The sequence below is a fragment of the Cibotium barometz genome, chromosome 12 (genome assembly GCF_041138505.1).
Source record: "Cibotium barometz isolate CiBa-2024 chromosome 12, ASM4113850v1, whole genome shotgun sequence".
Lineage (NCBI taxonomy): Eukaryota > Viridiplantae > Streptophyta > Polypodiopsida > Cyatheales > Cibotiaceae > Cibotium > Cibotium barometz.
Genome location: NC_141057.1, coordinates 45,739,059 through 45,752,709, shown reverse-complemented (window position 1 = coordinate 45,752,709; position 13,651 = coordinate 45,739,059).

Genomic DNA, 13,651 nt, shown 5'->3' with positions numbered 1-13,651 from the left:
AAGTGTCATCACTATCACCATTTGTCATCATAGATCCCATGACATGTTTCATGATGGCAAACAAGTGATTTGTGCTGCCATCATTACTGTTTGATGGTAGACAAGTGATTTGCACTGCCATCATTACTGTTTGATGCAAAATTTCCACCATTTGCATAATTTCCACCATGTTGTGCATAATGTCCACCATGTTATGCTCTACCCCCTCTCAAATCATTTTGTTTGTGGCGGTAACAATCACGTGCCATATGACCAAGCTTTCCACAGTAATGGCATTCCACATTTTGCATAGATGCTTGTTGGCCTTGCCAACGTCCTCTTCCACGAGGATTACCTCTGCCTCTCTGAGGTGTATATCCACAACCACCTATAGCACCATATGTAGGCTAAAAATTCTGTTGTGGAGTGGTGACCTATCCTGCTATCCACCACGACCATTACCATGACCTCATGATGCAAATCTCCCCCTGTCTCTAAATCCCCTTTGTGAATAGAAAGCCTGATTCCTACCATTATCATCATGGCTAGTAGATGCATCATGAAAAGAGTCACTGAGTTTGATTTCCTCAATAAGCAAGAGTGAAACCAACTCATCAAAATCTGGTAAACCTGTACTCCGATCCAGAGATAGATTTATCAAAAGACTTGTACTCCTTGCCAAGACCACACAAGGTAATGTCTACCAAATCATCATCAGGCATGGGGGCATTGATAGTTGCCAATGCATCTGCACACTTCTTTATCTCTTGTACATAATCGTGAATACTCCTTCCTTTCCGCTTCACATTATGAATTTGTTATCTCAATTGAGACTTACGAGCACTCGTATCTATATCAAACAGCTTTACCAATGTATCCCATGCATCCTTGGGATTCTCAGCATCATGTATATGTATAAGTATAGCATCTGAGATACATATAGACAGGTAATGCAAAACTTTGTATGCTCTCTCTGACCACTGTTTATGAGCTACAACTTGTTATTGTGTAGGTTGTCATGATAGTTCCGGCTCTAGCTCCGCACCTGTAACAAGGTTCCAAAATCCTTTTCCTTTTTGAAAGCTTTTAATCATGTACTTCCATGCCTGGAAGTTCTTTCTATCCAACTTCTCACCCACAATCTGTACTGGGTTGTTTGACATATTTGCTCAATGCAAATGCACCTTCCGCACTTGTCCAATTCTGTAAATGAGACTTCCTCAGCTCAACCACACTCTAATAAGTGTTCTAGATAGTCCAAAGTACTCAACGAACTTCACTGTTGATGTAGAAAATCACTCTGATTGCATTCAAATTTACGCAGTCCAAAGTACCCTGCTTTGGCGCTCTTTCCAAGGCTTCAAATTGTAATGTAGTGGTTCAATCAAGTGTGGATAACTTGCGTTGACACCTAAAAAAGCTCAATGTTGCATATTAACACCAACCAAGGTGCGTACATACCAAAAATATCTAATCCCCTTCTTTGTTTTGAGAAAAACTAGTAAAACCAGTAGGAAAAGTGCTCTAATTCCTTCAATTCTTGTCCAAATTGAGAGACCAGGCATTCATTAGCTTAGCATGTTGGAATTAGGGTTGCAGGAATGCACACACAACTTCAAGAAGATGAGGAAGCTTGAGCACAACACAGTAGTGTATTATGAGTGCCAAAAGTGAAAGATTACGAGCCCTAGAAGATAATGGGCGTATATACAATGCACGGGGGAAAAAACCTCCTAGTGAGGGAAAAAGTGCCCCGGCGGTCCTAAGTGTGTTCACACACATCACTACTATAATATGGTAACAAATCCCCCCTGGAGTGATGCGGTGAACAAGAGCTAGCACTCATGTATAGGGAAGTGTCTAGCTATGTGGACGAATCCACAAATGGGAGTAAGCCCAAAGCTTTGCGAAAAGCTTCAAACTTCTCACGAGGCAGAGCCTTTGTGAAAAGGTCTGCAAGGTTATCCTGTGTTGGCACATAAGCCAAACTGATCTCTCCTGCAGAGAGTCTCTCCCTGACATAATGGTAGTGCACCTCAATGTGCTTCGTACGAGCATGGAACACTGGGTTCCGCGCAACTGCCAATGCGCTCTGACTGTCAGTGAAGATGGTGGTGGCAGATGGCTGCCCAACACCCAAATCAGCCATAAGGCGTCTGAGCCACACACACTCAACCGTAGCTGTGAAAGCTGCCCTGTACTCAGCTTCACAACTAGAAGTGGCCACAGTAGGCTGCTTCTTGCTCAACCATGATATGCATGAGCTTCCAAGCATGAAGCAAAAACCACTCGTGGACACGCGTGTGTCATAACAACCAGCCCAGTCAGAATCTGAAAAAGCATGTAAATCTGGCGGCAATGATCCCCCCTTGGGATAAAACAACCCAAGATGCCGAGTACCACTCAAATAGCGAAAGATACGCTTCACTGCCTGCCAATGCTTAATGCCTGGGCTATGCATAAATCTGCTCACCTGTGAGACTGCAAACTGAATGTCTGGCCTCGTAATGCATACATAAATGAGGCAACCAACAGCTGTCTGATAGAGTGTGACATCAAAGTGATCTCCAGCATCATGAAGACTCAACTTCAAACCTGTCTCCATTGGAGTAGCAATAGGCTTGCAGTCTTCAAGGCCAAATCTCCGCAACAATGTTTCAATATACTTTGTCTGACACAAAGCAATACCTCCATCACACTGCTTAAATTGTATCCCCAAATAATGATGCAAATGCCCCAAATCTGACATCTCAAAAGAGGCATTCAAATCAGCCTTAAAATCAGCAATATGACTCTCATTTGGTCCTGTGAGCAGCATGTCATCGACATAGAGAGCAATGATTAGATGTACACCATCCACACGTTTAGCATACAAAGTGCTTTCTGTTGGACTATTCTGAAACCCATGTGCAGTCAAATATGCATGTATTTTTTCATACCAAGCTCGTGGAGCTTGCTTTAAACCATATAAAGCCTTTTTTAACCTGCACACTTTGTTTTCCTGCCCTCTTTGAACAAAACCACGAGGCTGCGATACATACACCTCCTCATGCAAATCTCCATTTAAGAACGCAGTCTTTATGTCCAGCTGATGTACATTCCAACCATTATGAGCTGCTAATGCACAGATGCTACGAACAGTGGTCATACGACATGTGGGAGCAAAAGTCTCATCAAAATCAATGCCCTTCTCTTGAGCATAACCTTTTGCAACAAGCCTAGCCTTATGGCGATTCACTGTGCCATCAGGCTTACGCTTCAATTTGTATACCCACTTAGTGCCAATGGCCTTCTTGCCAGGGGGCAAGTCACATAAAGACCATGTACCATTCTTCATAATAGCATCATATTCTGCTTGCATAGCAGCCATCCAATTTTCTGAACTTTGTGCCTCATCAAATGAAACAGGCTCACTTTCATCGCACATACTAGAAACAGCCAATGCATAACAATCTGACGCATAAGAGGCACCATGAGAGCCAGAACGAGTGCGACTAGACAAAGGGGCATCCAACTTGCTGTCACGCAAAGTCTGCACCAGCCATCTAGGCATGTTTCTAGAGCCCTCAATCTCTTGTCTCTCATCCTCAAGTGCATCATGCACATCTGCATCAGATATAGGCTGATCTGTGCCATCATTTAAAACCTGCATAGGCTGAAAAACTGCCTCATGAGATATTGCACTTGACTGTGCACCACTGAAAAGAGGCAACAATGTATCATAGACATCACGTGAGCTGATATCTGTCTCCTTAGTACATGAAACCAAGGGCTGAACTGCATCTTCCACAAATACAACATCACGGCTAACCAAAATGCGCTTTGTCTGTGGATGATACAAACGATAGCCTTTGCTATCAGCACTATATCCAACAAAAATACATTTGACAGCTTTGTCATCCAATTTTCTGCGATGTTGCACAGGCACTAATGCATATGCCAGGCAACCAAAAACACGTAAATGGCCAACAGATGGCTTGCGGCCATGCCAAGCCTCATATGGAGTGACAACCTGTAATGCTTTGGTGGGACACCTGTTTAGTACATAAGTGGCACACATGACAGCCTCAAGCCAAAAACCATGTGGTAGACTTTGACTCTTAACCATACATCTTGCCATTTCCATGAGAGACCTGTTTTTTCTCTCAGCCACACCATTTTGCTGTGGTGTATACGGCACTGTACATTGGTGTTTTATCCCACGCTCAGCCAGAAATGGATTAAATTCTGAAGACATATACTCCCCCCCTCGATCTGAACGGAGGGTGCCCATCTTACTTTCTGACACATTTTCAGCCATAACCAAAAACCGTTTGAAGCACAAAAACACTTCGGACTTTGCCTTCAAAGGATATACCCATGCATGCCTGGTAAAATCATCAATGAAAGTCACGAAGTAAAGGTAGTTTCCAAATGATGGAGTTTGCATGGGACCACAAACATCACTGTGAACAAGCTGCAATCTGCGTTCAGCTCTCACTGATCCATCTTTGGGAAAGGAAGCACGCTGCATTTTACCCAATATGCAGCCCTCACAAACATGCTTGACAGGTGCCTCAAGCTTAGGCAAAGAAGACACCATTTCAGATTTCTGCAGGCGCAGCAAACTTGCAAAATTCAGATGACCAAAACGTGCATGCCATAGTTTTGCATTTGAAATAGCCTGCGTATCCATAATAGCACATGCTGAATCCTCTACACATTTGCCGTCCATATTGAGCTTATACAGCCCTCGACATAGTGAACCAGATGCTACAATGATGTCACCACAAGAGAGATCATGAACAGTACATCTGTCATCCACAAATTTTACAACCAAACCTGTTTTGGCAAATGCGGAGACTGACAGCAAATTCTTTTTGATCCCTGGCACATACAATGCATCAAAAAGTGTAAAGGTGTTGCCATTTGCAACATTCAGCACAATCTGTCCAACTCCTTTAACGGGATAAGAGGAGTTATTGGCACAAGTGACAGTATTCCCTGTGGGAGCAGACTCAAGGAAAGTGAATAAACTGCGCTGCGAGGTGATATGCTTAGTGGCACCACTGTCAAAGTACCATACATCTGAATCTACTGCAGACATACATGTGTCATGCAAAGATGGGTCATAACTGCACTGCGCATTGAATGCCCATTCTGTATCTAGCACAACATTAGCAGATTCATTGTTAGAAGGAGAGGCATCTGCAACAGCCATACCAGCCTCTTTCTTCTTAGCCTCTTTCGCAGCCAGCTTAGGACACGCTTTGATGACATGATCATTTCCCTTACAGTACTTGCAAAATGTCTTCTGTTTGTCACCCTTCTTCTCATCTTTGTCTTCCTTCTTTGGTTGCGCAGCATTTGCAGATTTCTGCTTACTAGAAGAAAAGCCAGCTTTACCTTTCCCACTTCTCTGACTAGCAACGAAAGCTTGATCTGCGACACGCATAATATTCCTGTTTTGCCTTGACTGGTCTTCTTGCAGCAAAACAGAAACTAACTCCTCAAATGATAAGGCATTGGGATTGCCTTTCATCATCAAGCGAAGAGTGGAAGCAAAACCCTGATAAGAATCTGGTAGACCATTCAAAACAGTCTGCACAAGTGAACTGTCTGACAGGATTTCATCTGCAGAAATGAGCTGCTCTTTGAAATCCTTGATCTTTGTCAAAAAGCTATCCATAGAATCACCTTCGTTCATATGCTCACTCTCCAACTGTTTTCGGAGGTAAGCAACACGAGCCTCATTTCTTGCCTGATACAATGTGGCAAGTACATCCCAAGCATCCTTAGAAGTCCTGCAGGAGCGAATATGTGGGATAATGGTACGTTTGACAGACAGCGCAATCAAGGCATGAGCCTGCGCATCTCTACCATCCCAACGAATCTACTCTGCTGAAAGTGGTGGTTCTCGAACAGCTGCTACAGCACTTGTGCCTGCACCATCATCAACAGTACCTGTTTCTGATGTGTTTGCAGCATTCCCAGCCACAATAGGACGTGCATCAATACCCTGCACAATGTTCCATAACCCCTTTGCTACCAATACATGTCGCATCATATATGCCCACAATGGATAGTTGGTGCCATCCAACTTATCCTCAGCAGCCAACATGCGGAATACATCATTGTTGTCAGCCATGGCCAATGACTGTACTACTAGATGTAAATGCTGTCTGTAAGAGGTAAACCTGTATAAAATCGACCTGTGCTATGTAGCACAGCCCAAAACAGACGAATGGGCACCTGTCCTGCAGATTTCAATCTTGACAGAAAATCTGCACAGTAGGACGATATTGCCTGCGCAGTACTTGGAATGCAAAAACGGAGGGCGAAATGACCTCAGATCAAAATTCTGAAACGACCAAGCCCTACGGGCTTTCCCAAAGCATATACTAACCTGCAGACGCTCGTGAAACCTCGTCGCAATCGGAGGAGATGAAGCGGCAGGTGCCGGTGATGCTGCCCGGGAGGAGGAAGCTTGCTCTGATACCAATTGTTGGAATTAGGGTTGCAGGAATGCACACACAACTTCAAGAAGATGAGGAAGCTTGAGCACAACACAGTAGTGTATTATGAGTGCCAAAAGTGAAAGATTACGAGCCCTAGAAGATAATGGGCGTATATACAATGCACGGGGGAAAAAACCTCCTAGTGAGGGAAAAAGTGCCCCGGCGGTCCTAAGTGTGTTCACACACATCACTACTATAATATGGTAACATAGCAATGATGTCTACTAACTCCCAGTAAAAGGAATTAGACCAATTGTAAAAGTTGAGAGAGTAATTAGCCAATTAATGACCCTCTATTTCACTAATCACTATATATAGCCTCTTTAATCAGCTCCAAAATGCATCATTGCTCCAACCAACCACATAGCAACCTTATCATATGTGTGTATCACAAAATTGTTGTGGCTATTTATTTCATGTGTAGGTTCCCAACACTTCTAGGTATGCACCCAAGCCACCAATGTGTTGATTTTTGCAAAAGACCGGCTCCAATTTCATCAACAATGGGCCTCTATTCTCTCTTTTTGTGAGGGCTTCAAAACAGTGAATTTCCAATCACTCAAATGCATCAAACTTGCTCCAAATTCATTGTAGGGCTTGCACATGAGTTGCCAATACATTCCCATTTGCCAGATACATGTAGAGCTACTGGGAGCTAGAAATTGGCCTTAGACAACTAGTTGCTTGCAGTCCATGTTGCACATAGAGACACACAACGCATCAAATCCTTTAGGCTCTCACACTTGCATTAGACAAATATTATACACATAAATGCAACATTAGGATTTTGCACACCCATGGTAGCCTTGATCCCACCAATCACTTGTCCTTTGCATGATATAAGTTCCACTCCACCAACAATCACTTCCTGATCCTCTACAGTTTATTAAAGAAATTCTTTCCATGCTGATGAGAACTCTATGAAGGGCAGTTACACAAGGGTTTTCTATCTTACTAAACCTTTCAAAGATAAAAACACTTCGCTAAAAAATCTTTCTATTCTAACACCTCAAGGGGGTTGGACAAGGGTTGTCTAGTGTACTAAACTTTTAAAATCCACATGAAAATAGCTAAGTGGAAATTTTCATGCTTACGACTAAGTTTGATGGAAAAGGTGATGCTATGGAGTATCTTGACAAATTTGAGTGCACTTGTAAAGCTTGGATATCTTGAATACCCCACCAAAGTACATGCTTTAACTTTATGCTTAGTGGGAAAGGTAGTTCATAACTTTGATTCAAAATTAAGGTGAACTTCAGAACTCTAAAAGGTAGATTTTATCTATAGATTCTTGAGGTAAGGAAGATTTCATCTATAGATTCTTGAGGAAATTCTTAGATGGAGTGTAGCAAGGGAACTTAAAATAATAGATAAAAAACAAGAGGAATCCATATAGGATTTACATCACCTTGAATGTAGGATGTGAGGATTAGGAGAGGCTCAATGATGCAAAAATGAAAAGAGATTTCTCACATGGGATTGAAGCAAAATAGTTTACACAATTTAATTAGTCTTAAATCCAGATTCTTTTGATCAATGTTCTAAGTAAGCAATGTGAAAAGAGATTTCTCACATGGGATTGAAGCAAAATAGTTTACACAATTTAATTAGTCTTAAATCCAGATTCTTTTGATCAATGTTCTAAGTAAGCAATCTGTTTAGATGACATGTTGTAAATAAGCAATGCTGTAGGTAGCCTAGATGCTTTGATCAATTTTATTGGAAGATAACTGTGAAATGTGATCTTCCTTATCTATACCTATAGATAAGGAAGGAGTAAAGGGAAATTCATCTCTAAAATGACAAATGAAGAATTCTGTACTACCTTACTTGAGAGTTTTGAAACTACCCATACCCTGAGGTAGTATTTTTATACTAGAAACATTGTAAAACTTTGAGATATGACACCTCACAATGTTTCATTCATGTGTAGTAAAAACATGCAAAGATTGTCTCAAATGTTCCTGGTTACACCCCAACCCCAAGTAATAGGCTACTAGCACCTACATGACCCAATCAATGGACTAGATGCCTAAAACACCTCAGGAACACCATTGTAAAAACAAGTTCCCTTGACAAAAAAAAAGGGGTGGAAGCTGTTAAGGACTTAATCATCATTACAACGTGGTCCTCTTACTATATAAGGTAGTATATTAGCCCGTTTGGGACTCCAACTCTCAAAGAAATTATTGGTGTGCTTCGAAATGGACTAGACAAGGTAGGAGATTACCTTATTTGGGACTCCAACTCCAAAAGCAACTATTGGTGTTCTTCTACACTAGACTACACAAGGTAGCAGATTACATCATTTAGGAATCCAACTCCCAAAGAAACTATTGATAGATTATAACCTCTATTATGTGATCAATGTGTAATCGATCACTTATTCATAGACTACCAATAAGATCTACCTTTGTTCTCACTGAGGTCAACTAGCAAAAGTTAACCTAATTTTGCACAATGGGTAATTGTTTAAAGAACCTCTAAATGTGCAAACAAATGAAAAAAGGCATCTAAAATATGACTCTTAACAATGGTTGGAGGAGAATGTCTTGAAAAAGAAACCAAAAGATGACTTGCAAACAACAAGCTTTTCAACCTAAGGAAACCAAGGCACTTGGGAGAGGCAGGGTAATAGTGCAAAATACTATTGAGTTTCAACAAAGGGGAAGGCTTCTATTTATAGGAAAAAGTGAGCTTCTAACCAAGCCAATTGATTCTAGAATTTTCCAGATCAGTTTGGTCAATTTTTGACCATATTTGGGTCAGTTTTGCTCACTTTTTGGATCTAGTTGAAACAGGAGAGAGGAGAGATAAAAATATCTCATTATTTGGGAGTTTAAAACTCATTCAAGCATGTGAAATAGGCGCCTCCTTCATGAGGAGAATTCTCCCATACTGAGGTGTCAAAATGCATCATTTCTTCTAAATATCTCTCTTTTTTAACTATTAACCTTGTCCTTAGTCAACTCTTCATCTTATGTGAGTATTCACTCATTTTTAGGAAAATTTTCTTTATTTCTTCCATTTATCTCCTCCACACATTTGGATGAATCTTATTGGTCCATAGGAACCTTAATTTAAAATTTCGAAAAAATCTTCACCCCCAGGATAATGCCTCTTGAACAGATTATACTTAATTTCTAATGCACCTTCTGAAAATCTTTTTGAACTTCTGTTTTAGGAAAACTTATTTTAATAAGATGAGATATTTTTCTATCCAAAAATATTTAAAAACTGAATTACCACTCTCTAGAAGATTTTCTCTCTCTAGGCCAAAACTGGTAGAAACAAGATCTTTTATATTTCTGAAGAGGGATTTGACTATAGGGGAAGATACTGGACATCCTGAGAGGCTAGGGGGAGGAATCTTACACCTCTCCTATAAATAGAACCTAAGCCCTTTGTAAAAAATAGGAGAATTTTACTATACCAGAATTATGCTGAATTTTTACTATTCTATAAAATTCTCTCCAAATTGAAGAAATTGGAGCTTCCCTCTTTCTTCAATCTCCATTGGTGGCTCCATGAACATACCAAACCAATTGATTGGTTGGGGGCCTCTACTGTGATCAAAGAATCAAGCAATTTGTAAGGTAAAGTGTGAATTTTGATCTTTTTTCATAATTTCTCAATGTTTCTCTCTTCTCAACCCCTCTCAAGCTTGAGAAGCTTAATTGGAATGGCTTTTTAATGCTATTGAAGTTAATTGATGAATGGTAGTAAGGAAATACATAAATTTTTATTTATGCTTAATTTTAATGGTTTTTATGTAATTTTCTCTCTCTCACTCAAAGAATGGTCATTCCCATGACCTATTCTCAATCCAAATGAAGCTTCTCATGAAGCTTTTCCTTAATCCAAGAATAAATTCTATGCTTGTTTAATTGGAGGCCAAATTAATGGCTTTTTTATGCTTTTAAGTTAGTTATTTCATAAAAATTTATGATTCAATCCATAAAGGGTTAATGATCCAATTAGGGATCATTCTAATCATATCCATATTGGTAAAGTTCATTCTCTTAGAATAAATTGAAATTTATCAGTAATAGCAGCAGCGGAGCTATGGCGAAATTAAAAGATACACATAAAACATTTTCATTCAAAGTATGAAAAGAGGACTTCCTACTATATTCTAGGAATTATCATCCTAGATTAATTGAAAGATTTTCATTGTAATCATCATGGAGAAATTGATTTTTATGTTTACACATAATTATTGAATTAAGAAAAAGAGATATTTCTAGTAATTCAATTTTATGTTAAAAGAGTAATCCCCATGACCTTGGGAATCCATGTATTCCATTGATTTAGAGAAAAGAATTGGAATGCTAAGATTATGTATAATTTATGTTAAAAAATTAAAGAAAGATTTTAGTTAAATTTATCTTTTTGTATAGATAAATTTTTATGATGAAAGAGGAATTCCCACCATATTGGAATTCAAATATTTAAATAAGGAAAGTGTAATTCCTAGTGCAAAGGAATTAATGGAGATTTTGTTTAAATTTTAAGAGAATAATTTTATTAAATTTATCTTTTGCTTAGATAAATGTTAAAAGAGGAATTCCCATTACATTTGGAATTCCATGATTGGATGAGAAAAGAGAATTTCTTATCATATTGGAATTATGGGATGATTCATTTAATTTCAAAAATAAAATTTTAAGATAAAATTATTTATCTATGAGAAATAATTAAATGTTAAAAGAGGAATTCCCATTACATTTGGAGTTCCATGATTGGATGAGAAAAGAGAATTTCTTATCATATTAGAATTTTGGGATAATTTATTTAATTTTAAAATAAATTTTTTTTAAGATAAAATTATTTATCTATGAGAAATAATTAAATGTTAAAAGAGGAATTCCCATTACATTTGGAATTCCATGATTATATGAGAAAAGAGAATTTCTTATCATATTGGAATTATGGGATAATTCATTCAATTTCAAAGATGAAATTTTTAGATAAATTTATTTATCTATGAGAAATATTTAAATATCAAAAGAGGAATTCTTACGATATTGGAATTCCCTCATTTAGTTGGGCAAAGAGAAATTTCTAATATATTGAAATAATGGATATTTTAATTTATATGAATTTATTGTATGAGAAATACTTGATGGGAAAAGAGGAATTCCCAGGACATTGGAATGTAATTAATTAAATGCAAAAAGAAGAATTCCCATGGTGATTGGAATCCTAGAAATTAAATGGGAAGAAGAGAAATTTTTAGTATAAATTTGATTTATGGTTATGAAGAAATATGGGTAGAATTGATTTTTATAAATCCCATGAATTCTTTTATTCAAAAGAAGAATATGAAATAAAATTCAATTGAGAAATTGAGAAGCAATATGAAAATAGTTGTCAAAAAAGAATCTTTAATTTAAACCAAGCAAGTGGCTGAAGTTTAGAAAAAGTCCTATTATCGGTATAAATCTAGGAAGCTATTAAATAGTAATAACGTGTAAAAGGGATGTGATAAGATGTGTATGGGATGTGATAAGATGTGTATCTGATGTGATAAGATGTGTATGGGATGTGATAAGATGTGTATCTGATGCAATAAGATGTGTATGAGATGTGACAGGATGTGATAAGATGTGTATGAGATGTGATATGATGTGATAAGATGTGTATGGGATGTGATGAGATGTGATAAGATGTGCATCTGATGTGATAAGATGTGTATGGGCTGTGAGATAGGATGAGAATGGATGTGTTATAAAAGAATAGATGTGAAGGTGTATGTGCATGTATGAATGTGAATGTAGAAATGGATGTATGGAATGTGGATGAGGATGTTTATGAATGTGAATGTGAATGTGAATATGGATGTATGGATGCGGAAGCAGATATGGATATATGATGTATGGATATATGGATGTATGGATGCGGAAGCAGATATGGATGTAGATGTGGATCTGGATGTATAGATCTGGATGTATGGATGTGGATGTGGATGTATGGACGTAGATGTGGATGTGGATGTATGAATGTGGATGTGAAAATGGATGTATGGATGTGGATGTGGATGTGGATGTGGAAATGGATGTATGGATGTAGATGTGGAAATGGATGTATGGATGTAGATGTGGATGTGGATGTATGGATGTAGATTTATGGATGTGGATGTGGATGTGAAAATGGATGTATGGATATGGATGTGGATGTAGATGTGGATGTATGAATGTAGATGTGAAAATGGATGTATGGATGTAGATGTGGATGTGGATGCATGGATGTAGATGTATGGATGTGGATGTGGATGTGGAAATGGATGTATGGATATGGATGTGGATGTGGATGTATGAATGTGGATGTGAAAATGGATGTATGGATGTATGGATGTAGATGTGGATGTGGATGTATGGATGTAGACGTGGAAATGGATGTATGGATGCAGATGTGGATGTGGATGTATGGATGTAGATGTGGATGTGGATATATGGATGTAAATGTGGATATGGATGTATGAATGTGGATGTATGAATGTGGATGTAAAAATGGATGTATGGATGTGGGTGTGGATGTGGAAATGGATGTATGGATGTGGATGTGGATATGGATGTATGAATGTGGATGTGGTGTATGGATGTGGATATGGATATGTATGTATGAATGTGGATGTGAAAGTGGATGTATGGATGTGGATGTATACGAATGTGGATGTGTATGTGGAATAATGAATGCGAATGTGTATGTGAAATGATGTGACGTCGATATGAGTGAATGGATGAGATGTGATGACATGTGAATTGGGATGTGAATAAATGATATGTGACGTGAATGAATATGATGTGATGAGATGGAAAATGATATGATTGGATGAGCACGAGCTCAACTCCATCTCATGTACACCAAGCGAAGCCCTGAATCTGCGGAGCTTCTCTGTACCCAATGCTTTGGTGAAGATGTCAGCTACCTGATCCTCTGTGCTGACATAAACAAGGTCAAGGTCTCCTGCCAAGACCTTCTCTCTGACGAAGTGGTAGTGGACCTCTATGTGCTTCGTACGAGCATGAAAGACTGGGTTCCTGGCCAACTGTATACTGCTAATGTTGTCACAGAAAATGACAACTTGTCTATCCACTGATAGACCCAAATCTGCAAGTAGCTTTCTCAACCAAGCTACCTCACATGCTGCCATAGCAGCTCCTCTGTACTCG